Below are 25,525 nucleotides of genomic sequence, written 5' to 3'. Positions count from 1 at the left end.
ACTTTATGATTAACACGTGATTTTTGTTTCTTTACTGTCTCATTTGATGGTGATTCATAAACTGTTAGTTCACTAGTTAGTATACGTCTGTATGTTGTCCAAGCCTGAAATAAACTGGAGTGCAGGCCACACCTTTATATTAATGAGCCAGGTTACTTTCAAAACAGTACTCCTAATGTCAAACGTGGTTTAAGATGGATGGAATCTAAGGAAATAAAAATGTATCGGTGATGTGAAGTAGCAAGGCCTGTAGTCAAATCTGAGCTATTTAATAAGGTATTTTATTGACATTGAGAAGTGTATTGTTTACATGTGTTTGAGTTAGAGTGTGCCAATCCAAAAAAAAAAAAAAGGAAACAATTATAAAAGAAGAGGGAATTTAAAGAATTTATGTGGTAGTGCCTTTTTTTTAAGGGCAAAATGAATTTAAATTCCCATGGGAATTTGAGTAAAATGATGGTAAAATCAAGAGGGAAAAAAAATGCTTTCTATTTAATTAGACAGGAGGAAAGGAATCAGAATGATTCTCACAGATATTATGTTTTTTAATTAAAAAGGTTTTTTTTTTTTTTGGAGTCTTGTATTGCACCTAAATGTCGATTTAAAATAACACATTTAAGACATTTTCTTGTTGCTGTAGAGTACAACAAAAAGATATACAGTGAAGGCAAAAACAGAATGATAGGAATTAGCTAGTTGGGGGGTATAAAATTTTTATTCTAAATTGGTTGGTTTGGTGGGTGTAGTGATGGCAGGGGGTCCTGTGTACTTATTGGCAGCATCTTCGATGCTGTTACTAAAACAGAGGCTTTTGTGGTTCTGATGGTTGTGTTGGAGTGGGAAGGTCGTTTGGAATTTTTTTGTATTTCATTCCATCAGTCTATAGGTCTTAGGGTTTGTCCAAATCAATTTCAGGTGAAGTCATTTACATATCATTTCTTTCGCCTTGGCAGAAATCTGTTCTTCCTGGTGGTTTCCCACCTTTGCAGTCTGAGTCAATGATGATTTATTGTGCTAACAATGTAGAAGACTTTCCATTCTACGAGTTGGCCTGAAGCCTGCCTACTAATCTCTCAGCTCCGAACTCAGGTTTCTGAGGTCATTCACCTCGGGGTGATGGCAGAAGCACGTGCTCTCAGGTGTTTTCAAAATCTCTCTCAACTATGCTCTTAATGGCTCAGAATTCCACCGAGGGTCACCTGGCACACTTGCACCCACAGTAAATATTTGTGCTCTCTCCGTGCTTGGCCTGGTTTTCTTGGTACCCAGGGAGGCAGGGGCACAGGTAGGCAGCTTTCCTATGCGATCCTGCCCACTGGCCAGGACTTGTGTGACTGGCCAGGACTTGTGTGAGACCCCCAGCTGCTCTCCCGAAATCAAAAGAGGCTTTGTTTGTGACTCCTCTAAAGGCCTGAGGTCTAGATCTCAAGAAAATTCCCGCTGCCTTGCTGTTGTCACCAAAACTGGATCAGCTAAAATAATCACGAGATCTTGAACTATGAGCTGTACTCTCTCAGCTGAGACATATGTGAGCTATTTATTCATCTTAGAAGTAGTTACTGGAAGAAAGGTTAAAATACCAGCTTGTGATTGACATCATCCCTGAAAACAAAGGATCAATTTTCTTCTCTTAGAGAGTAGAAGACTCTGGAAATTTTTGGAACAGCACATGAGACATGTGACATATCATCACCTCCCAGAAGTAGTTTACAGTGTCACTTCAGACTAAGTGGAAACACAGAGACGATAGATTTAAGTGGGGTAAATGGAGTTTAATAGAAATACATAAAAAAGCGCCCCTTGCAATAAAGTAAGTGGTCGTGCTCCCCTCGCTGTTGCCCGTTCGGCTGCAGCAGAGGGTCACATGCGACCATAAACCACTTCTGACTCAGGTCGGTGGCTGGAAACCCCGTCACCTTACGGAGGGCGTTTGGTCATAGATTCTTGAGCCAAGGCCCTGTGGAGTCCTGGGGCTGTGATTTTCAGGAGCATTTGCCAGTGTAGGGGTTTGAACCTTCAGCTCCATTAATAGGGCCGACGAGTTTATTTTGGCTAAGATCTGCCATGCTAAGTAGACAAGCTTTGAGACTCAAGGAAGCCTCTAGTTTCGTTGAAGAAAGTGGTGTGGCAGGCTTCAAGACCTTTAAATACATTCCACTTTCTTTCCTGCCCTGTGGTGTTGAGGTTCTCAGGGGCGTAGTTGTATTTAGGTTCATCAGTGAGTGATTTCCTATCTGGTGTTATATTTGTGTGACTATTTAGCTCATTGACAAGGCTCTTTAAGACCTTTGCAATGCCTTGTTTATTACTTTAAAATAATTTCTCTTCTCCTTAACTTTTTAGTCCATCGGTTACAAAATATTTATTAAGTATCTTTGTGTTAGAAACTGAAGACTACCTCTTTTTCCCTTACACCTGGCAGTTTTTGTTGCACTAATATTAACTTGAATGTTTTTTTTCCTTCTTTTATCCTTGTTTTCACTCGATTAATTTTATTTGTAAATATATACTTCAACAGGCCTTAAGCATTGGACTTAGTGAGGGCAGCAATCAAAGACAATTAAGAATTTATTTCTAAGATTAATCAGACTGGGAAAAATATGTCCCCTAATTTTGTTAGCTGGTTTTAAAAAATTAATTTTCTCTTCAATTCTTTATTCTTTCATGGGAGACCACACACCAGAGGTCGAGAGGTTTCTCTTGTGTGTGTGTGTGTGTGCCAGTGGAACTCTTTCTGAACAAAATAAAGAATTTAACGGTAGAAAGATTAAGTAAGCTGGAAGGTATGCAAGTCAGGGAGGGAGAGAGAGAGAGAGAAAGAAAAGACAGAATGAGGGCCCCGTCACCTGCGTGGAACTGTAAGTCCCAAGAGATCACGCATCATCCTTCTGCAGGGGTATTGCCATTAAAATTCGATTTTGAGCATAACACAGGATGGAAAGCTTTGATGACAAAGTCAGCATCTTAGTTTAGCAATAACCAGTTTAGGGACGAGACCGCAAACTCAGCAGTGAGATTCAGCAGCACAGGCCCTGTCTGGGCAGGGAGTGCCGGAGCCTCTTCACCTGCACCGAGCTGGAGGCCTCTGCAGCCTCCTGCCATTGCCTAACCCTAGGTGCTACCTGCATTGTAATTAAATTCGCCTTTTGTTGTGCTTGTGCACGTCAATATTAAGCTCTGCTTCTTTTTTTTTTTTTTTTTTAGGGGAGGGGAGAAGTGTGAACAGAGAACAAAATAGCAAGTTGGGAGCTCCCAAACTGAGAGTGTACCAGTTAGAGTCTAAGTGACCTCTAACCTTGAGGTGAAACTCAGTTATTCACCAGGTATGCACTGAGCGCTTCAGGGGCCACCCGGGATCTAGGTGCTGGGAAGGCCAGTGCCCAGGCCGTCGGGCTGCAGAGCCATCTGTGGTCACCTGCCTCCCTACCTGCAGCCTGGTGGGTGGAGACTGGTAATAACCAAGTGAACAGATACTGTACTTGGAGGCAGTGTGAGGGGCTGTAATGAAAGCAGGAGACGGGAATGGCAGCTGCATGGGTGGGCACGCTTTTTTTCTTCTGTATCGTAGCTCCTAACATTTTTCAGAATGCCTGGTTTTGGTTTGTTTGGAAGTTGTGGCAGACACTAAGATAGTGGTTAGAAAACTTGCTTTAAAAAATCCTTTGTAACGTCCTTCCTATAGAAAGCTATGAATAATTGTGCTTAGGATGATCATTAATCTTAGAGCAAAAAGAAGATACTTCCTGGAGAAAAATATTTCCACTCATTAGACACGTTTACGTGTCGTTTCATATAGGCAATATTGGAAACTAGGAGCATCCACGTCTGTGGAGTAGCCTCAGAATGAATGAATTATTTTGCCCTGTGACAGCCTAGATAGAGAAAGGGTTGAACTTGTGGTTCTACTGATGACATGACAAGCTTTGTCATTTGCCAGATAGAGCTGCGTTAAGTTATGTGACCTCCAATATTCGAACTCTCATTTTTCTTTTTTTTTTTTCAAGTCGAGATTTATTATAGCAACCTGTGGAACTGAAGCTTGTCTACTGTTACTGTTTTGAAACTGTAAGATAAATATTGAGTGGGAGGGGTGAATGCGAACACATGCAAAGCAGGGCATTTACGAGATGTAGTCCAGACACACTTCCCGAACTTCTTAACCCAGCATCCCTGAGAATATGGTATTGTGTTGTGAGTTTCTGATGTCACCACAGCCATGAGTTCCTGTGCTGCTCTGGGGAGGGGGGAGAGAGCCCTTGGGGCATCTCGTGGTCTAATGTCACTGCTGAAGACAACAGCAGCTCACCAGGTGCTAAAGGGTAGGGAGGCCTCCGTTGGATGAGATGAGCTGATAGAGATCATGACATCTGATAATTTCCAGTTGCAGGTGGCAGAACTAGAAAACACACCTGGGTGTGTCGTACTGCAGAGTACATGCCCTCAATTACGTTGGTGTCTTACCCTTAAACAGAAGGAAAAAACCCTGTCTTTGTCAAATGTGCAACTTACATTCATCTGAGGGTCTCCCCCGCCCCCAATTAATGATTCCACATTTCAAGTTGTTCAAAATCCCTGTTTCAGAAAGGTGCCCAACCATCCCGTTAAAAGTACATCTCACACCTCCCTCCACCTGCCAGCGTCAGTCCTGTTTGCCTGCGGTGTTTTTCGTCTTTAGTATTAGTCTTCTAACACTGTCCTGATGTGTGTTGTTTGCCACCTCTCTGCCCGTGCTGGAGTATCAACTCCACAGGGGTAGGGAGTCTTAGGTGTTTTCTTCCCTGGCGTATCTCAGGTGCCTAGACCAGCGCCTGAGACGTAGTAGGTGCTCGGTGCACATTTGCTGACTGAAGCCATGGCAGAGGGAGGCAGACACCGGAGCCCTCCCGGGTCTGAAGGGAGCCTCCGCGTGGTCTCGCTCGGTCTTGCGTGGTCTTCGCGATCCTGCCTTGGCTCAGTTGGTGGCTGAGGTTTCTTCTGACTTGTCAGTGCCTCGAGGTGAGTAGTCTGTAGGGCACCGGGCCCCACCTTTACACATTAGTAGAACGGAATTGGCTGGGTGGCTCTCATCTTCCTCACTCCTTTGAGAGGAGAGTCGAACTGCCAGACTTTCTTACATGCTTTCGCGAAGGTCGGAGTGGAGCCCTGGCTTCTGTTACACAGAGAGGTCTGTGCCCCCACGGGGAATGGCTCTGTGAAGCTCCCTACAAGCCACTCATCGACATAGCCAAAGTCCTACCCATGGTGGGTTTTTCCTTCCTAATTGCCACTCTGGTTCTCAGCATTCAACATGCCGCAGTTCCATGTGCCACTGTGGTTTGACTTGGCCTTAATCCTTTGTTAATTGCCTCTTGTTCGGTGCCCTTGGAGCAGATTAGCCTTTGCTTTCGGCTTCTTCTCCATTGCTATTGGCTTCCTTTGTTTCAGTCATGATGTGAGAAAAATAACCAAGAGATTACACCCGAGGCTGGTTTATTTCCGTTCGATTTGCTCCTGTTTTAGCAGTCCTGTACTTCAAAAGATGAGAGATGGCCATTGCTCCGCACATGTGTTCCATGGTTCGGGCAGGGATATTTTGCGGTATTTACCACAGAGCTGGAGATTTACCCCGCCCACCGCACCCCCACGCCCCGCAAGCCTAACCTGCCCTTCGGCCTTCCCGGTACCCTGTAAAGCAGTTAACTTGTTGCAGACGTACTGTGTGACTGGACTGTCATGTACAAAAGTGACCAGGACATGGTTCTGTTCAGAAGAAGCTTCCAGATCTGTTGCAGAACTGGATACGTAAATGAACAATTGCTATATTGATAGGCTTCTGCCAACGGGAGTGGGACTTGGGGATTAGGAAGTCTTCTCAGACGGTTGAGCTGGTCTTTGAGGTTGAGTGAAGGTCTTGTGCAGGCAAGGTGGGGGCAAGGCATTTCTGGCAGAGGAAAAAGCATGGCATGTCAGAGAACTACTTTGTCCCTCTTGCTTAAATAAATGTGTAAGGCCTATGGAAGGCAACATCGGAGGGGCAGGTAGGGGCCAGAGCCGGACATACCGTGTATGCCACAATAGTCTGGACTTGATCTTTGAGGTTACAAGAACCAACTAAGAGTAGGTGATTCCCATGTGTGTGGCTTGGATGACTGAGTTAATATCTGGCTGCATTAACAAGATATGGAATACAGGAGATTGGAGCTTGCAGCGAAATTCAGCCACGAGGTGCTTAATCACTGAGCTCGGGGTGGCCATAAGGTTCCTTTATTTGTTTGCCTGTGCTCAAGCCTGAGGTCTTCAAAATTATAGACTATAGAATATGTGGAGTGTAAGTCTAATTAGCAGTTTGTAAGTGGCATTTGGCTGGAACGCACAGTAGTCCCTAAACATACCATTTCTTGCATTTAGGCCACCAGTGTCTGAGTCGGGTTTTGTGTTTGTTCAGTTACAAGGTAGGCTGCAAGCAGGCATACTTCCTGAAGGCTCAGACTGCCTTTTCAATATAGTTACTGAATATTATTCCTGCAGTATAGGGACATGCACGTTCATCTTGCTTGGGGTAATTGAAAACATCCCCCCCTCCCCCCGCCGCCCCAATGACTTAATGAGGAGAGAACTTATCTCACTTTGTGGCGACACCTGCTACGTCCACAAGTGGCTTATATTTGATATAATTTTGATTGCTGTTTAGCGGTATCTCAATCCATGTCAGCTACACAAAAAATCGAGAATAATTACAATGAATGTTTTCTCAATCGTCTGCTTTTATTAAGGGCCGTTTAAGAATTTGTTTGATGTGTGAAAATTCACATCTATATTGAGGCTTACACATCTTTATTTTGAAAGGAAGCCTTTTCAGGGTTGGGAAAAAAATCAGTAACACACTACAAAAACATGAAAAGAGACACTGAGAATTTATGCAAATGGAATAAAAATTTATAATGGTGCATCATGAGCTAGTGATTATTTTATCACTAAGATATTTACCTTTTTTTATTAAAAATGGATCAACAAAATCCAGTTAAGTTTCAAGTGTACAGTTCAACAGTATGTCATATATATATGGCATTGTGAACACACATAGTTAGATTTCCCTCCATCACCAAATACTTGACCCCTTTGATCCCTATCTACCTTCCCCCTCCCTAGTGATCTCCTATGTAACATGAACCTCCTTTCTAGTTTATAAGTGATTATCAACAGTCGAATCCAGGTTTCTTTAATTGTTGTGTTATTTTTCTCCCAAAGTTAGTCCTCAAATGTTAATATTTCTTGTGTCCTTTTGATCTGAATATTAAGTTTCTCACACAAGAGTATATCAATTCCATAGGTCAGTTGTTAAAAGTTTTGCCTTTACTTAATCAAAAGTGGCTCAAGATGTTAGTTTTGAACATCAGGCAATATTATTCTGTGAGTATATTTGAGTTTATAATTCAGGACACTCTAGGAAATGGCTTTATGGAAAAGCGAAGAAAGTGAAGCAAGTTGAAGAAAATGAAATGGACGTGGAAAATATCTAGTGGATAATTATCAGGTAGTGGATAAACCAAGATTTCTGTGTTTCGGCAAATTGAGCAAGGCAGTGTTCCAAATGGGTGACCCTGGAGGAAGCTGCCGTGTCATAGTGAGGGGGTAGAAGCCAGGCATCCAGGAAATAGTTATTGAGGGTTCATTCTGTGCACGGTGCTATGGAAAATGCAGACTGGACTAGTTAGCTAAGGCATACAGAGTGACCTTTAAGTGACTTGCAGCTAATTTAAGAGAATTAAGATTTGCACACTTGAAACAGGGCAAATAATGCAGAAAGGCACATGAGTCAGTGGCAGAGGAGTAGTCTAAACAGTCATGACTGTAGGAATGCAGCGTAGAGAGGCTGGTTATTACAGGGTGGTTTGGTTTGTTCTGGGAAGAGGAGGAGGACGTGCTGCCCGCCTGGAGCATAGAAGGACCTAGAATTTCCATAGGCATGAGAGGAGAAAACATAAAGACTCACCAATAAGTAAGCATGCACCAGGGGTACAAGGGCTGAAAACTTTGAAGGTAATAGGTTGGCATATTTGGGGAACCAAACAGATGCAGCTGTTACTGACAAGTGGTTTAATTGGATTCTGCCCTTAGGTCTAATAGAAATTCATAAGCTTAGGGCAACAGCAAGCAAGGATCCTGTGTTCTGTTTAAGTGTAGTAGAGCCCTGACCATCATAGTTCTTATGGCAAAGGTGCGTTTTATTCTGTATAAATTTTCTTAATCGATCCTGTGTGCTCTTGCCCCATGATTCTTGAACCCTTTCTTCTTCAGGGTCGGAGGGACAAGGAGAAACCTATTTATCCATAAAACAAACTCATATAGTAGCATAAACCTTAATGCTCACACACTCTTATGAGGTAGGGTGTGGTTTGGATAGGTACAATGCCTACTAATAAATAGAACCCATCCTAGGATCTCTTTAGAAGTCCTTGCATATTTAGTCTCATCGAACACGATAACTTAAGGGAGGATATTAAAAAAAATCTGAACACAAGGAAGGCTCTCCAATGTGCATTCAGCTTTTGAGATGTGGTAGGAGGCTCTAGTGTTTGTTCTTGGTTAACCTCAGGAACAGGTCAACCAAGATTTTTAATGCCGATGAAGGCTTCATTTCTTCTACAACCACTCTTTCTTCTTGATGATCTATAGGTCCAGGAAATCCAAATGTGAGTGCCTACCATGTATTTATCTGTACAACTGGGGGAAAAAAAGTGTGCTCTACAGCTCATCTTCTCATTAGTGTTGGGATGGGCCATTGTCATAATCTGGCCCTCTTCCTATCCTAGTTTTTTCTCCTTGTGATTCTACAGTGAACCGTAACTGTTTTTGCCTTTTTTAAAGTTCAATTTTAAGAAGTCTTGTGATGATATTGTACAGAGTTCAGCATAATGAGTAGGTCAAGTGTCTCGTGGTTTATTTGCATGTTTCATAGCTTTGAAGATAAAAGTAAAAAAAAGTATTATTTTGCAGATTATTTTTCCGAGAGTTGAGAGGACACTTGGTTTCCCTGAGGAATTCTAGGATTTCACAGGCGGTTCTTTGTGTTTTTGAGAGCAGTCTGAATGTGGTTGGCAGGGTGGCCTGAGGAGGAAACGCATTTTAAATGCAATTTAGTACAGCTCCATAATCCCTTACCTGCAGTTTGAAAAATCAGAAAGCCCTGGAAACTGAAAGCATTTTTGTAGGTTTGTACAAAACTTATTGGATAGCGAAACGTGACCTGAACTAACTTGAGAGTATTTCTGGTTTTACTAGAACACTTAATATAACTATTCATACATATCGACGCACACATGTGAACATTCGGTTATGGGAGCTGCCCCCACCCCTACTGGGAATGTCATGCAATAATTGGAATACTCAGAATCATCTGAGAAAAAAGAGTCCCATAACACATTTGGCCCCAAAGGCTTCTGAGAGGGGTGTTAGCTTCCTGGGGCTGTAGTAATAACGTACCACAACCCATGGGGCTAGAAACTTGGAATTTACAGTCTCAGTACTAGAGGCTGGAAGTCTGAAATCAGGGTGTCATTGAGCCTATGGTCTCTCTGAGGGCCCTGGGTAAACTCCTTCCTTGCCTCTTCTCCCTTCTGGTGGTTGCCCACAATCCTTGGCCTCCCTTGGCTTGTAGAGGTGTCTGTCCAGTCCCACGGCCACCTTCTCCCTCTGTGTCCTTACATCATCTTCCCGTGTGCATAACTGTCTCTGTGTCTACATTTCCTCTCTTATAAGGACACGGTCACGCTGGATTAGGGCCCGCCTTAATGACCTTATTTTAACTTGGTTACCTCTGTAAAGGGCCTGTTTCCTAACAAGGTCACAGTCTGAGGCTCTGGCGTTAGGGCTGCAACATGTCTTTTTGACGGGATGTGATTTAGCCCATATCACAGGAAACAGTTCAAGACGAGCTATTCTGTTCTTTCTCTGTGTTCAGACCAGCACCAAGTTCAGGACCTTTGCCTCATGGCTTTCCTGGTGTTGTGTCACTCGTGGGGCTGCCTCTTCAGACTTTAGAAGCTGTCATATGTCACGCCAACCCCACGTAAGGGAGGAATCCCTTCTCTCAGAACCTGCCTGTGAGAAGAAGACAGCTTCTTGCAGAGAGAACTGGACTGGGTTTGGGGTTAGCCCCTGAGGCACTTCTGGCACCACAGCCACTCCCACCCTTGAGGCACTTCTGGCACCACGGCCACTCCCACCCCTGAGAGGTCTAGAATGTTCCTACGTATATCAGAAGAAGGATTGTACAGAAAGTGCTTAGGACAGTGCTTGGCACACGGTAAACACTCCAGGGCAGAGAGGTCGGTATTTTCATGTGCATAGGCGATGTTTAGCGGTGTGCATAACCGTCCTTCGATTCTCTCTTCTCTCCACCCCTTACCCTGTCTGCCCCCCAAAATTGGCCCCATGAGGCTGCTCTCAGCATGATGGTGGTGGTTCAGTAATCTGCATGGTGTCTCCCTCTGCTAGACCTTTGTTCCTGACCACCCAGCACACGGGGGTCTCAGCAGTGTCCACCTCTGCGATGCCAGGGGCCACCGATGACCTCCGTGTGCCACCTTTAGTTCTAGCAACCCGGAGAGTGCAGTGACAGCCAAAGTCAAGCACAGGCTGTGCTCTGGAAACTGACGACTCTTCCAGAGTTAATTAAACACAGCTTTTCCTGTCTGTTTCGTTAATGAAGGCTGAATTCCCCGACTAGTTCCCTGCCTTAGAATTGGCCTTCTTTTCTAGTTCAGCACAGTTCGGTGTTGATTCTCCTTTGGCATCAAGTTCAAAGTCCCTCCGCTCGACCAGTGGTATTTCTTTTCAGTCAGAAAGGGCACAGGTAGAAGTAGCCAAGGAATTGACTTCAGTGTTACAGGAAAGTGATGACTTTAGAAGTCTTTTCCCATCTTGGTGACTTCAGTGAAATTCTGTGTTTGTGTCTCTGTTTTTTTAAGGCTACTGACTTTATAAATTAGGGGTAGAGGGAGATAACTTATAAACAGTGAGATACAGTTAAGCAGTTAGGAAGGTATCTTTTTGCATTTTTGTTTTATGAAGTTCAAGTCGGGTTGACTTTTCTTTCCTAACCATGAAGGGAGTAGATGAGCAGGCGTCAGCATCCCACCAGAGTCAAGTCAGAGCAAACCGGTGGACTGAGCTGATTTGAATTGTTCTGAATTGTTCCAGTTAATCATGACTGTTCTGAATTGTTCCAGTTAATCATGACTGTGGGCAAATGCCATCAGGGTCCAGATACTGCCAAGTGAACGGTATCCGGAAAAAGAGATGTAGGCTGCTTTGAGAAGGGGCCATCTTGAGACAGGGTCAGGGCACTGATGGGAATATTAGAATGTTTCATGATTAATCTCATGAACTGCAAAATTTTTCATAGGATTAGTATTCTCTGTGACACAAAACTTCTTATGTAGATGACTTTGCATGTGCCCAGCATAGATTGCTTCCTCTAGCTGGATAGTTAATAGATTAAGCAAATTCCCTTTCTATTTCTGCTAGAGTATAAAATATTACTTAAATAGTAGAATAGGACTGTATGGTTTTCAAAGAACTTTTCAGCATTTAGGTCCCACCATCATATAGGACTCTATAAGACTCAAACTTCTGGTCAACCAGCCCAGGATTCTCTTATTAGCGGGAGCCAGAAGGAAAATACTAGAGACAATATGAGTCTCCCCTCGGGTGGTTAAATGCGAGGGCCATATATACTGCCCTCTAACTTGATAGCCATTTCTGTATCTGTGTGAACATGTTTACCTGTCCATAAAATTTCTGCCTATACTGCCTCTTGGAACTTCTGTCTATTTTCCTTCTTTGGAGTTCTAGAAATTCATTACCCTCTGTGTGAAACAATTTACATAAACATTTACCAACTGCTAACACTTCTGCAGGCAGGAATTAGTTCTGTGGAGTGTTTGGTAAGTGAATATACAAATACTTTAGAGAAAAGTTGTCCACACAATATACCCCCTGCAACTATGACCCACAATTGGACTGCCGAGTGACCAGATATAGGTGGCAAGGAACAAGGAGAGAGTTGGTCCTGACTAGAGATTTCAAGACAGGAGTGAATGAGAAGGCTTCAGGATGAGAGCAAACTGCTCGTTGCTCCAAACAACAAAAGCATAACTAAAGTATCCAAAAGTGTGTTTTTTTCAGCAGCTTTATAGAATATGCCTAAACTGTAAAGTTTTAATGCTGCTTTTACCTGCTTCAGACCAACATAAGAATGATTTGTCTATAAATTGACCCGTTGCTTTGTTCTATTTATTGAAGGATCGTACGCATTCAGGAGTGACTAACTCGTTGTCAGTATTGGTGACAAGTGATATATTTCAGAGTATACTTCATGCCTTTCAGTGTAGAATGCCATTCAGGCTGGAATGTACATGCGTATTCTTTCACAGATGTTCAGTAATCATTCATTTAAAGCAGTTTTCTGGGTATAAAAAGTATGGGAAGCTCTTTTGGGTTCGTTATTGTGGTATAGACTAGTCACGAAATTACAGGGTTCAGTGTCTGATCAAAGAACGTATTATAGTTGAAGCATATGTGTAGCTATTATTGGTATTTGAATTTTTTGTATTTATAAAAGTAGAACTTGCTCACCAATAGGAATTTTAGAAAGAATAACCATAAAGAAGGAAATAAACATAATTCCTTAAGTTACCATTTAGAGAGAACAACTATTAACTTTAGCTATGTTTTTCTCAGTACTTTCATATATATATAGAATTAGTCACATTTTAGATCTACTTATTTCCTAATTTTTAAACCATGATTATTTTCTCTCATTAAAAATATTCTTTGAAAACATGATTTTAATGTTTTATAAATACTCTAGCCCATGATTATACTGTAATTTATTTAATCATTTCTCTATTAGACTAGAAGGTTGCTCCTAATTTTTTCTTATTATGTATGATGCTGTAATGAGTATCTGTTGCAATAAATATTTGCCAGCGTCTCTGATTATTTCCTTGGGATTAATGTTTAGAAATAGATTTGTTGAATCAAAGGCATCATCTCTTTGGGTGTTTTTGATACCTCCCGCCATATTGCTTCTCAGAAAATCTGTAATAATTTCTTTCCAGTGGCAGAATATTAAAATGTCTGCTTCTCTTTAGAAAGTGTTAACTTCTTTGTATCTTTGATAGTTTGTTAGATAAAAGCTTCAGTCTCGATATGGTTACATTATATTCACGTGTTTTTATTTCTTCTCTCACGTTATTTGGGCAATTTTTTCCTTATTTTGTATTTTGCGTTATTTCTTTATCAGTAATTCATGTAACACTGACTATAATAGTGAAAGTGGAAAAGCATGAGGACACCTACAAACCAGGTTTTGCAACGAAACTTTCTCTTGGGTGAGCTAAGTCTCAGTGTGTCACATACATCAGGTAGTCAAGATGAATTTGGCATGTGGTGTTATGTGACATGCTACATTCGCCCTCTGCTCTTTGCAAACTGGAATCACAGACAGGAGTGATCCTTATACAGGCTGTTCCGGTAGAGTATTGAGCAACTTCATTTTACAGGAAAAAATTATTGCTTTCTTCAGGTTGTGGTTGCTCCCTAAGGAGGAAAAATGGTTGAAAATGAAGACCTTTCTCATTGTTCTTCTGTATATTGGAAGGACACCTTTCTAGCTGGTGGTCAAGGCAGTGTCATTGCAACCTGGCTGCAGTCTGAATGTCCTTTGCCCACTGCAGGCAACTCTGCATTCTCCCCCACCCCTCCTCACTTTAAAATATGTGGATCTCAGCAAAGACTAGTCTGATAAAAACAGGTAAATAATCATTGCAAAAGGCCTAGCCTTTATAGATTCTTGTTTGTCACAGAACTTCAGTGCGTCAGATGGAAAGGGTCACGCATCACCCCATTAATGATGTATCAGGACTAACTGTCCTTGGTCAGTGTGTCCCAGGAGGATGAGCAGTGGACAAATCCAGAAAGTCTTATTTTCACCTCTTGCAGAGAAATGACCCCATCTGCGCTGTTTTTGCTTAATGGTGATGAAGCTGGAATGAGACCAGTCTCCGCATTCTTTGAACCTAGTTGAGGTCAGTGCAGGTCGTAGTCCTACAGTCTATTAGAGAGAGACCCAGAGAGGGGAAACAGAATTTTCAGCTCTGAGCTCCGTGTTGAGAATGAATAAGATGTTTGACCAAGGTCTCTTGGTGACTTCTCATGAGAGAGCAAGTCCTTGTGTATTTTCGTTGAGCATCTAGGCATGTTAGGATTCCTTAAGATTACATTGCAGGTAACAGGACCTGTCTTCTAGCCACCGATTTCCTGTACTCTCTGGTGTGTCTCATGTATCCAAGATAAGGTGATGTCACCCTTCTATTTTTTTTTTCCCCTCAAAAGTAATCTTTTGTGTGCAGGTGAGGTATCCTGTTTGTGAGTGAACAGATTGAATCTCCCAAGTATTTTTTTTCTCTGGACTTTACATACTCAGAACTACAGAGGAACCTGAGTTCCTTCAGGATAGGCTTTGTGTCCCTCCAACATAGATGTAGATAGAGATTTGGAGGCCGATTCTAACTTTGAGATTTCTAGTATAAATAACACAAAATCATTAGGATTCTCTAATAACAGACCATTAGCACTGGATAGGCCTTGTCAGACTTATATATGAATGTAACATCACAGACATGGAGCGAGATTCCGGGGCTTCTTGTGTGGTGACCTGATTCATCTAGAGAGTTCTGTAAAAAGGACTTTAGTTATAAAGGCGAGGCCATAGCAATGCCTGGGAATTCACAGTCTCAGTATGAATCGTAAGGGCTGCTTTGTCTGTGGGTGCATCCTGCTCTTCTGTGGGTGACGTTGCTGGTCCAGTAAGGGATCAAAGCCCCAGTACCATTTCATAGTGGTCGTCCAGGCCTGAGAGTGGCAGGCCGGCATGGACGCCAATCTCTCTGCCTAACCTGTTCACCACATTCGTCTGGCCATCCGCTTCTTCCGAGTACAGCTTTCTTTTTGATCCTCACCACCTCTGTTTAGACCTTTCTCACTCTTGGGTGCAGAAATCTTCCATCTGATCTCCCTGCCCATTGCTGCATCTCTTTATGATGAGTCTGATCATGAGTTTTCCCTATTTCAGTAATCCCATGATGATGATAGTGGTGGTGGCTACCAGTGGCTAACATTTATTGTGTGCTCACACTGTGTAATTTTAGACACTATTGTAATTTTAATCTTCCGAACAGCTTCCTTATAAGGGAAGGACTGCTGTTATCCCGTTACATGGATGGTGAAACTGAGGCATGAAGAGGCAACAGGAGTTTTCCAAAGTCATCCGACTGCAGAGGGAGCTGGGATTGAGTTCGGCAGTGACGGCCAGCTCTTCAGTGGCATACAAGCCCCTTGCGGTGTGAGCCGGGGCTCCCTCCCCAGCTTACCTTTTCTTCCCAAGTCCTCCACCTGCCACTGGACCTTTCCTTATGCTCTTCCCTCTGGAAAGCTCTCACCTGCTCTTGGTCCTCGCATCTCAGCCTCAGAGACGCCTCTTGGGCAGGGGTTGCCCGGATGGACCAGTGCATAGGAATCACTGGAAATGCTTGATAAACGAGGATTCCCAGGTCTCAGGTGACTGTGGCGTGCATGAGGTCAGGAACCACTGCTGCATCCCCGGGTACACGCTTGGTTCACTCTGTCATTATCGCCTTACTTCTCTGTGCCCCATTCAGATGAGGGCAGAGACAGCATCTTTTATTTCCCACACCTGTCTCCTTGCCTGGAATTACGGGAGGCATTCAGTAAATAGGATGTTGTTTGAACCGTAGTATCAGTTTCTTGTCTCCTTTTAAAGGCTGAAAAGAATGTGATAAACAGCTTCGCTGTGCAGAGAAAACAAAAGGTTTGCAAAATAGAATTTCTCTTCTAATCCACAAAACATCGAGCTTTTTAGAGAGTAATGATAATGCCAGCCCTGAATTGTACTGCACACCAGCCACTAGGACAGTAACCAGTTGCCAAGAGTGACTTTGGGTGAGCGTTGTTGTAAATGAGGTTACCGGTTTGATCAGCTCCATCCACGTCCCCAGGGTGCTTCCATACAGTGGGGATCACGAAGAAGCAGGAAACACTAAGTGTGCGGTGCTCGGTGGCCGGCACCCAGTCTGTACTATGAGGTCATCAGTGTCAAATCAAGTCACCAAACAGAGCAGAAGTAGGGAGTTAGAAGGAGCAAGAGACACCCTCAAAATTCTCACAAGTTGGGGGAGAACAGAACCCCAATGACAGAGGCTACCATCTCTCGAGCACTTGTGCTGTGTGTTTGGTGCCGAGCTGGGTACTAATATTAGCACGTCATTTTCTCTGGTCTTCACAGTGACCCTCTGAGTTAGGAGGTGTCATTTTCACTGCATTCGTGAGCAGTCTGAAGAGTGACTAGGTGACTATCTGAAGGTCACTCTGAGAGTTGGTAAAGCTGAGATTCGAGACGCCAGTGGAAATGGTCAAGAGCATCAAATGGAGAAGCACTGGCAGAGGAGGGCGAGGTGGTCTTCATCCTGCCTGCTTCCCTCCGTGCCCCGCCTGTGGTGTTTATCACAAAAGTAGTGTGTGTTAATGGATAACAACAACAAAATCTGCCGGCAGTGTTTAAGGGGGGTAACGTGGAAACCAGAGCCCTCTGCCCCTGTATTTGTACCCTGTCTCTGTAACTGCCCCTGAGCTACTTAGCTTGTGTCTTTCCTACATTTTCTGGTGGTCTAGGAGGAGGGAGGTAAGTTGCAAACAACTAACCACTGACTCAGGACTTTGCTAACCTAGCCAAGGCAGGTCATGTGCTGAAGGTCTGAGACGTACGGCTTCAGAGGGGCCTTGTGTGGAGTCATGTGACAAGTCACTGGGAACTGAAGTCCACTCTCACCACTCCTGCAGAGCATGTGTTCAGAAATTAAGGCTGTCAGGGCTTGAAACAACCTGCAGGCATTTGAGGTTTGCTGTCCCTTAGCCTTGGCGACCCCTCCTCCCTCCTGCCACACACTTTTGTTTTGGTTGTTGCTTAGTTGATATATTTTTGATACCTCGGAGGTAAGTTGGTTAGAAGCTGGTAACATGTATAGGAAAATATCAGCCCAGCGATGCTCAAGGGTGGTCTCTCACTCTCAGACTGTGGGCTCCCCCTTTGTGCCCTGCTGCAGAAAACCTCTTGGTAGAGTAGAGATTAGAGCCTTACTCTCTCTTGCTTTTCTATATTTTTAGGAAGTCGATCTGTGTTTACTTAGGATGGGTTGGGCTGTTGTTCTCATGAATGATGAGAAATGAGTTTGAATTGTTCTCAGATGCAAAATAGTCTAACTCAAAGGGATCATCCAGTTCAGTGGCTTTAAAATGTTTTTTTAAAGTTACAGAATCCAGTCCAAAAAAAATATTTAACATGGAAGCCTGATATATAAAACAGATTAAGATGGAATGGTAGGTAGCCTGCAGTCATCCTGAGATAGTTACGCAGAACGAAGGCTCTGCAGTTCAAAAACCACTGATTCAGCCCGACCCCTTTATCGTGGCGATACGAAAATTAAGGTTCAGCATGCCTGGACAGTGACTTGGTCAGGGTCCTATAGCCAGTTACTTGGAATGTTGAGAAGAAGATCAGATCTCCAGGTGTGGCCTCCCCGCAAGGCAGATACTCAGCTCAGGCATCTCGTTCCTCCTCTTACAACACCAAAGATAAAAATTAAGTCATAATAACAGATTTCTAGCAGCAACTCCTGCCCCTGGACTTTCCTGTGGTGGTCAGCGGTGTGGTATCTCGGCGAGGCCGTAAGCGTGCGCTGGGGGAGCCGGTGTCCGGAGCAGGCAGACCGGTAACCCTCCCTTCCCATCTCCCCTACTCAGTGTTTAACCTGGGGCAATCAAGCGCTTGATTTCTCTGTCTCATTTTCTCATCTGAAAAAACACGCCGACTCTGTAAGCTTGCAGCGAGGATCAAATGAGATACTGCTTGTAAGTATCTTGCATGAGCCAGGCGTGGACTGGATGCTTCATGGTGACTGGGTGCTGGCCTTGTGGTAATGGTGCCACTGGTGCCAGTTGTGCTAATAATTGATTAACAGATTATAGTAGTATTGATTGCTGTTCAGGCTGCTCTGGCATCTTCCTGCTCATTTTCTGATTCCCAGGGCCCTGTCCCATATCTCAGCTTTATGCTCCAGCATTTACCTTGCTGAAATGGACAAATGCGGTCATCTTCGCTCAGCGGGGCTAAGGAGGGCCCTTCATAAATGTCCATTGGTGACCTTTGTTGATTGAATCTTTTACTCACCCTTTTCCCCAGCTCACTCGCACTTGTGTCTCGCTCCTAGCAGAGCCCTCGGCATGTAGTCCACACTCAGTATGTATTCGTTGATGTGAATGGTACTGCTGTAACATCAGAAAGGGAGGAGGCGAGGAACTGGACACCAGTCTGGGCAGCTGTGCTCCTGACCACCACCCTTGAATGTACACCTTACAGTCCTTTCACCAGCCCATCCCGTGCCTTCTACTCCTCTCCCCTTGAGTTTACACTCTACGCCTCCTAACCAGCCGACCCTGTGCTCGGTGCTCCCTCCCCTTGAACTTGTACCCCATTGTCCTTTCGCCAGCTCCCACCCCTTGGCCTCTCAAACCTTCACGCTGAATTCTCTTCCAGGGAGTTTCTTGGTTGATCTTTCATGTAGACACTCTTGTACCTACCTCTACCTGGATGAGCACTCAGGATGTGCCCAGGTATGCCTTTCTTGTTCCATCTGTGAGATACTGTCCCAAACTCAGAGACCTCGTTCTCAACCCCCAACTGCATGTGTCACTTTTTGCGACCTATTTAGGGGATACAAACTGAGATAAACGAATGATGAGTAGAAGAATGTGGATGTTCTTTTAAAGTGAATGGTTAGCTCTCTGTTGCAGTTACGTGGTTGGCAGCAGTCATGATCGCCAGGGGTCACGAAATCAGAGACAGCAGGCAGCAGAGTTTGTGGAGTTCTCTATAACGCAGGCCTGCGTGTGCGTGTGCCGTGCATGTGCCTCCCTGGCATACCAGGACCCTGCTCTTGCGATATGAGATAACAGGCCGTAAGCTTTTTTTAGCAATAGCTTGGTGGTTGGAAATAGAAAATTAGTTTCTACAGCTTAAAAAAAAAAACCACCACCACCACCACCAAAACTCTTTAAATACCACCTAGAACACTCGTTCTCAGAGGGTGATTCCTGGATCAAGGGTATCAGCGTCACTGAGAATTTGACAGAAATGGAAATTCTAGGGTCTCACCCCGAACTTACTAGATCTTTGGGGCTGGGGCCCAGCAGTCTGTTTTAGATCCCCCCGCCCTCACCACCACCACATTTCTGATATGCTGAAGTCTGAGCACCACCGACCTAGCAATTGACTCCTACTTTGTCACTGGGTCCAAGGCTCTGATGAGGAAGGTGCTCTTGGGGTCTTAGGACCTAGATTAGGTCTGGCTCTTGGTTCTTCTTTATTCTAAGGCTGAGGGTGTCCAGGAAAGGTGCATCTGGTGAGATGATCTTTAATCAAGCCACCTTCTAAACCCAATGTTGAAAATGAAAGTTATACTCAGAATAGACTATAACTGAGCAAATGCTGTTGCTGTTTTGTATACAGGTGATGTGTTGTAGCTCCCATTAAGATGTATTTTGTGGGTAATAAATACCTCCCCTACACACACCCACACACGCCGAACAATATTTTCACTGACTTTTGATTTCTGATTTTTGGATATTGAGTATAGTCTTGTTAGTGCTGAACTTTTAATTTTATCATACCTTTCTTTTAAATGATCTCATGGTATATTTATCGAGGTATCAGATAAAGATCAATATATAGTCTTAAGCATTTAACGATGCTCTGTGATCTTTGGAAATGTCCTAAAGTTGCAAAATAGTGTTAATAGTCATGGTCTAGTCACTAAAGGATAATTCTCAAACTGGGTAGAAATAAATGATTGGCTAGAGATAGATGAGTGAAAATTTGGGGATTGAGTACACAAGAATGCTTCTTTGGTTTTCAGGGTCTCAAATGTGAAATGGAAGAACCTGGATCCCAAATTCTAATAGTGATAGTTTGACTAGATGTGAGTTATCTCAGGTTACCAATACTAGCACATGTGAGTGGGTTTATCATACTCTAGTATAGAGTTCACATTAAGTAATCCTTTAGATACACTTTTTGCTAAAAGTTTTCAGTTTCGCAAGGAAATAATAGGAACTCTGGGATTTGTAGTCAGGAAACTCGAAATTTAATCTAGACTTTTTTTTTAAATTTTTGTTTAAATCTGTAAGATGAAAGTTTTTGCTTTATGAAAAATGTCTATTAACCATGACTAAAAGAAAAATATTTTTACCTACATAGTGGAAATCAGAAAATAAATGAGACAAACTAAATTTTCTAGCTGGATTTTCTAAATCTGAACATACACCATTTAATAATTTTTCTTGGAATCTGTTTAGGGAAAAAATTATGGTAGATTCTTTGAATTACTAATAGGGAAAATTATCTTTAAAGTGAGAATATGAGTTTTATGATATTTTTGCATTTAAGTAAACATTGTTTCTGGTTGATAGAAAGTTCTCTATATTTACTTAGTAGGCACGTCGAAAAAGTTACTGCTTCGTTTGTGGAATTTACATAAGCTGGGTTATTAACTGAAGTTTGCATTTTCAGTTAGGTTTTGGCTAATTTCTTTTTTGTAATTTTTAAGTGAAAAGTATAGTACTATTAAATCTGGAATATTTTCTTACAGTGATCCATACGTGAAACTTTCATTGTACGTAGCGGATGAGAATAGAGAACTTGCTTTGATACAGACAAAAACAATTAAAAAGGTAAGTGTCTATTCTTAATAAAATTTCATTTAAGTCATAACTTAATCCAATTAAATTATGTATTTGGGTTCTATAGGAGTGTATATTTTAAGTTTAAGATGGCAATATTTTTATATTAATCATCTCTCAGTATTAAATCTATAAATTCAACATAGATCAAACTTTTCAGTGTTAACCCAAGATATTGGGTCTGGCTTTTGGTTAAATGATTGTGAAAACAATATTCTTAAAATGAACATTCTTAAAAGTAGCATATTTTTTTTCCCCCTGCAAAGCAAAACAAAGATTTGTTGGCTTGTTATATTTTATAAAGAAGTTTAAAATAATATACTTTTAATGAAGTAGAGTAGCTTGGGGGATTGGCACAAAGGGAGTGTTTTCACTTGAAACAGGTATTTCCAAAGGAAGCAAAATACTTGTGTAGCCACATAAAAAATTAATAATAAAGCTATGTTTACGCGTGTGTATGTTTTACTTTTTAAAATTTTTCATACATGATTTCATTAAAGGTGTTTCCATAATTATATATATAATACTTAGTCTGTATTTGGGGCATTTGTTGAAGATGCCTGTTTTCTGTCAGACATGCTGTCTTTATCTGTGCTTCAGTATTATTTATGGACTACTATTTTTTTCTCACCACCTTTAGGTGTTGAGATAATACTGTGTGATAAACACTTTCTGGAGACCATGATGGCTTAAAAAAAAAAAAAAAAAGAAAAAGGTAGCTCTCCTGCTATTGTGCAGATGCCTTGGCTCTGTGACCAGGTCATTTTGTGTAAGGAACAGCAGTTGTAGTGTGTCCTCTACCTGGCATTAAAAATCTGTTTTGCAAACAGGAGCCAGTGTTTTGATTAGTGGGGAGGATGCCTGTGAAGGACGGAGGAGGCCATTGTTTGCTGCGTTAGGCGCTGTCACTGGTTCAGTTATCAGTGGAGGGAGGAGGCTGGCGACCTGGTGCCTGCCGAACGCGAAGGAAGGGAGCCGAGAACCAGAGCCACTGAAGTCGGTGATTTGGGATATTGCACTATTTTTTCTTCGGAGAGGAGGCCCTCCTCCTCCCCACGGTAGAGGGTGCAGCCCTGCCCGGCGGCGCGGCAGCCAGCCTCCTGGTTAGTATTTCCATGCTGCACTCGCTGGGGCTTAAGAACTGCTTTCATGCTCCTGTCCTCCCCTCCCCTCCCCTCCCCTCCCCTCTCCGCATGGCTGCATGCCTGGCCCTTCCTGAGTTTCGTGGTCTCACGTTGTCATCTTCCCTCACCTGTCCTCTGCTTCCTCCCCTCTGCAATTCTGTGAAGCTGGTTCCCACACTGCTGCAGCCCGTGGCAGGCCTGGGCCTGCCCTGCCTCCCTCCCTCTGACTGCCTGGCGCCTCTCTCCCTTCCTCCCTTTTCTGTTTCTCTTCCCCCCTATCCCCTCATCACCGTCCAGGCTCCATTCACAGCTGAAAGTATGAAACCCGTTATTTAGGATTGCGTTCACTGTTGAGTTGTGGGTGGGGAAAGAGCTGGGTTTTTTAAAAAAAATGCCAGTTCAACGTTGTAGGAATTCAGTGTTTTTTATTTTTTATGGCATGTTGTGTTCATTTTTTTGTTTGTTTGTTTGCGTCTTCCTGCACTAGTATAGTGAAGGAAATAAAATAGGTTGAGAAAGGCAAATATTCTGATGACAAAATATCCATAGCCATTGATGAGGTTATGATTTTTCAGTCTCAAATTTTTACATATTTTTGAGAGATATTTAAGAGTATTATGCATGTCCAAATGCATATGTTTATATATATTCTTTCCTAGAGCTGTTTCTTCTTAATTTCGAAGACCATTTGGCAGTCCATCTATTGTCTATGCTGAGGACAAAGTATCATTTCCATGTCCTTATGCGATAGATATTTAAAGAGATTGACATGAAGTTAGATGGATGGATGAATGGATAGAAAGATCAAAGAGTAGGGAGATGAATATTTTTAAACCTGGTTATTTTGGGAAAAAAGATAATCACTTCTGGTTTATAACTGGCAGGGTTTTTTTTTTTTTTTTTCTTGTTATATGATGTGATCATTAATATTGTTCTTATAAAATGTTCTTTGGATTTTAGTATTTATGTAAATAGTGAACACTTCCACTCTTCTACCACCTTCTTCATTTCTCTCCAAAATGGATTCGTGGCAGGTCGAGGGACATGAACAAAGTTTATTTCCTTCTTGATAGAATAATCATATCAACGTTAATTTCTTGAAGTATATCTTTATATTTTCACAACAATGGCTCTTTCTAGGTCTCTGACATTATTCCTTGTGATTGGTAGCTTGCAATTTATGATTTCTTATCTGTGAATCATCTGTTTCATAAGTACATCCTCTCCCTATCTAGTTTAGTTTATAGAATAATCTCAAATAATTGACGAAGTGCTTCTTTTATCACCATTTTGAAAATCTCTTCGCTTTTTCTTAATCAAAAAATGTTTAAGCAAATATGTGGACCGCTTTGTACTAGTAACTGTTAATATTTCAAAGACTGTAAAAGATATTACAAGATAATCTCTCTTCCAGACGCTGAACCCAAAATGGAATGAAGAATTTTATTTTAGAGTAAGTTTTTCATTTTTTGTAACAATTGTTATTGATAACTAGATTGATATATTATCTTAACAGATTCATACTGAGTGAAAGCTATTAAATTTTTATTGTGAAATTTTTTTATTATGAAATATGTTTGGGTAGCCTCCTAATGTGTCCCAGTTTTTCAGACTGTGACTCGTAGTAACAAAATCTGAACTTGTTTCATTTGGGTATATTTTAGGGAAGTAAAAAGGAAGTTATCCAAATATCGTAGTTTTAGCTTTTCTACTCAATTTTTTCTTTAAAAAAATAAGGTAAAATATAGTTAAAAGAGTAGCTTAATTATTTCTGTGAGATGTACTTTATGAATTATTTTAGAGGTAGGGAAAAACAACAGAGGCAACACGATTAAAAAGAAGCCTAAAAATTACCAGTCATTTTCCAGTTAGGAAGGAAAATTTTTGAAAATCAAATATTTAGTGTGAGTGTATTTGTATAGTATAAAATTACTTCTGGAGTGTAAATATCACTGAATTAAGTAAAATTTTCTTAACCTTTTGTGCTTAATATCTAGAATAACTATATATAGAAATGACTGAATCCAGTGAATTAATGGAGATTACTATTTAGTGAATTTTTCTGGTGGTTGCTGGTTTTTTTGGTTGTGGTGGTTTTGTTTTTTGGTACTGAAATTTTGGAAATATTAAACCGCTCAGCTATTTAATAAAAAGAAAAGGATTTTTTCTCTTCAAATTGAATGTTTTCATTGTCTGTATAGCTGTGATATTAAAAAGTACTTTACCTTCAGAAATGCTCCAGATGAGACCTTGTCGATTCCCAAAGAATAGGATTATCATTTAGACCTATTATAATTTCGTCCTGATTTGTTCCTTTCAGTCACGATAGTATTTTATGTGCTCTAAACTTAGTTCACAATATACATCTGTTTTCTATTATGTTCAGGGCTGAAATATGGCATTGATATTCTAATACTTGATGAGATCCTATATGTAGCCTCTTCCAGATGTATTTTAAATTACTTCATGAAGGACTGGAAGGCTAATGGGGACAGATAGATGTTATTGGCTCTTAGTTACCTCTCAAATACAGCTTTCCACTTGTAAAAGTCCTAATTCCTTAGACTACCTTCAGTTTAACACCTTGGTCACATTTATGTAAATTTTAGTACATCCAAAATTTTTTTTCAACTAATCTTAGCTATAGGCATATGTAAACTCTATTTTCCGTGGCTTTTTTTTTAAGGGCTTTGTTTTATTCATCCTATAAGTCTTTCTTGAATGCCTACTGTCTACTGTGTGCCGGCTCCTGCCACAGCCCTTCACAGGGCTTAGGTAGACACTGACCTCCCCATCCATCTCCATGCTCTGTCACTAGGCTAAGGGCAGGTCAAGGAGCAGGAAGCACAAGTCATACTCTCTGTGCTGTATCATCCAACATCATTTCATTCCACTCTCCATCGTGAAGCAGCCGAGGCTCACCAACAATACTCGGTCCCATGTCAGGCTCTGCCACATGCAACCGTTCTGACTCTAGAAAAGCCACCCGAGGACTCCCGTTCTCTGCAGGTTCCTCATCTCTCCTGTAGGAGAGAGAGGCCCTCACTGGATAGGGCCATTTCCAGGACTTCCATGTAATAATATAAACAAGAATACCTACCACCATGTCTCACCTGTGGTTGGTACTCACAGAATGATACTTGAGTCTGAATGATGATACCTGACACTTTGGGGAGGTTTTGGTAAAGAGACAGAAAGAAGCAGAAAGACATCGAAACCCCAGTAGCTCTGATATTGACCCCACAGTTGCGGGAAGTGGGGACAGCTTTCCTTTCCTTCTCTCTCTCATGGTTCAAAGCATGGGCTCTGGAGACAAATGGGTCAGACTTGGCTGGGGTTCAGTTGCCCTGGATACTAGCTGTGGTCTCTTCGGCAAGAATCTTTACCCTCATGGTCTCAGCTCTGATTGTGAAGTTGGAATGATAGTTAATATATCATAAAGTTGCTGTCGCACTTGAGATCATGTGTTTTTGATATTTAATAAGGTAGTACCTAAAAAATAAGATAAGTATACAGGTATAAAATTGTTTTTACAGTTTTCATTG

At 42.0% G+C, this 25,525-nt stretch overlaps 1 protein-coding gene across 4 annotated transcripts in view; it reads left to right on the top strand.

Annotated features, from left to right (window-relative positions):
- The window catches only part of NEDD4L (neural precursor cell expressed, developmentally down-regulated 4-like, E3 ubiquitin protein ligase), a 217,115-nt gene that overhangs the window by 50,718 nt on the left and 140,872 nt on the right, over nucleotides 1-25,525 (top strand). For all 4 annotated transcript variants that reach the window (XM_011361102.2, XM_011361101.2, XM_023531152.1 and 1 more), the window contains exons 2-3: nucleotides 20,766-20,847; nucleotides 23,395-23,433. The gene's annotated coding sequence lies outside the window, so the exon portion shown is untranslated. The remainder of the gene's footprint in view (nucleotides 1-20,765; nucleotides 20,848-23,394; nucleotides 23,434-25,525) is intronic.

The sequence above is a fragment of the Pteropus vampyrus genome, unplaced genomic scaffold (genome assembly GCF_000151845.1).
Source record: "Pteropus vampyrus isolate Shadow unplaced genomic scaffold, Pvam_2.0 Scaffold62, whole genome shotgun sequence".
Classification (NCBI taxonomy): domain Eukaryota; kingdom Metazoa; phylum Chordata; class Mammalia; order Chiroptera; family Pteropodidae; genus Pteropus; species Pteropus vampyrus.
The sequence above is the reverse complement of the archived record's forward strand: the minus strand, read 5'-3'. Positions and strand labels throughout refer to the sequence as shown.